We start from the raw sequence: 1,733 nt of genomic DNA, 5'->3' as shown, positions 1-1,733 counted from the left end.
TATATATATACATATATATATATAAACATTAGTCTTAGCACATATCATATAAGTACAAAGTGCAATAAGAACCTTTAACAACATATATTCAGAAATGTAAAAATTTGTTTAGATAAGCAAAATAGAATTTTATTATGAAAATATCAATGAGTTTCAATTTTTTTGAGGAATAAATAAGGAACTCGTAAGTAAATAAGCAAATGAAAATTTACACATTTCAAATCATAGTTATTTTAATTTCCAGGATCCCCCTATCTTCTGCACGACCCGAAAGAAAGGGTTTTTCACTTCCTTGTTCCTAAGACTATAAATGAGTGGGTTGAGCATGGGGATCACAATCGTGTAGAACACAGAAGCCACTTGATCCTTGCCTAGGGAGTAGGATTTCCTGGGTTTTGAATAAGTAAATGCTGTTGTGCCATAAAAAATAAAGACCCCCAGCAGGTGGGAGGCACAGGTGGAGAAGGCTTTCTGCTTTCCTGAAGTGGACTTAATTTTCAGAATAGTAGAGAGAATGGACATATAAGACCAGGACATTGGGATAATAGACAGTAACAGTGTAGAACCAGCACAAATGTATACTATAATTTGAGTGATGTATGTATCATGGCAGGACAGAGCTAAAATTGGAAATACATCACAGAAAAAGTGATGAATTACATTGGAATTGCAGAAGGGCAATCTGACTATAGAGAGCACAATGAAAAAAACAGTCCACAAAGCCAACCATGTAAGAGCCAGCAAGGAGGGCCCAGCAGAGTCTTGAGGACATTATAACAGGATACTGTAGAGGATTACAGATAGCCACATCGCCATCATAGGCCATTGCAGAGAGGAGAGAAATTTCAGAACCAACAAACAAGACAAAAAGATACAACTGTGTGAAACAGCCCAGGAAAGAAATACTCTTGGTAGAAGTCAGTAAATCCACCAGAGTTTTAGGTGTGATCACACTTGAGTAGCTGAGGTCAATGAAGGGGAGGTGAATGAGAAAAAAATAAATGGGGGTGTGAAGCTGGAGATCTAGACAAATTATCATGATCATGCCTAGGTTTCCCAACACAGTAATCATTTAAATCAGGAGAAGCAGCACAGAGAGGGCCAGCTGCATCTCTGCAGAATCTGTGAGTCCCATAAGGATGAAGTAGGGCACCTTTGTGCTGTTCCAGCTTCTCATAGTGTGCTGATGGACACTGCTGAGAAATGAGTGGTGATCCTTAGCTCAAGTGATTCCCAAATGAATTGTGTTTATATGATAAATCCAAGATTTTTTCATTACCCTCGGGTGTGTCCTAATTAATCATAAAGTTATGTATTGTGACATGAATTCAATCATGAAGCCTAAATAATAAAGTAACTTCTCCATTTCATCCTCTCATCTGCTAAACACTTTATGAAAATATTTAAGCAATACAAAATGCTAAAGAATACATATTACTGCTTTTCAATCCAATAACTTTTATGTGTTATCATTTGTAGGGAGCTGATGGTAAAGCTCAACAGTAAAAGTCATCTTGTCCCTTGTGCTTGCTTGAAGGCCTGTACAAGGAACTGGCTTACTTGAAAAACACCAGGTTCCCGGAATTGTTTTGCTATGTTTACAGAGTCTGTTTTACATTTAACCAGTTGACCTTGTCTTGTTTTTATTGCACTCCGTTTTTACTAAACTTAAATCTTACTTGTTTTTCTGGACTATAGTAACCTTGTGCTACTTCTTGATTTCTAACAGCATA

The 1,733-nt window shown here is 36.9% G+C and overlaps 1 pseudogene; it reads right to left on the bottom strand.

The window, feature by feature from the left end:
* Window positions 1-228: 228 nt before the first annotated feature.
* On the bottom strand, window positions 229-1,177 carry LOC122105272 (annotated as a pseudogene).
* Window positions 1,178-1,733: the final 556 nt, after the last annotated feature.

This window comes from Dipodomys spectabilis, unplaced genomic scaffold (genome assembly GCF_019054845.1).
Source record: "Dipodomys spectabilis isolate Male_0828 unplaced genomic scaffold, ASM1905484v1 ptg000030l, whole genome shotgun sequence".
Classification (NCBI taxonomy): domain Eukaryota; kingdom Metazoa; phylum Chordata; class Mammalia; order Rodentia; family Heteromyidae; genus Dipodomys; species Dipodomys spectabilis.
Note: the sequence above shows the minus strand (reverse complement) of the source record. Positions and strands in the feature narration are given on the sequence as shown.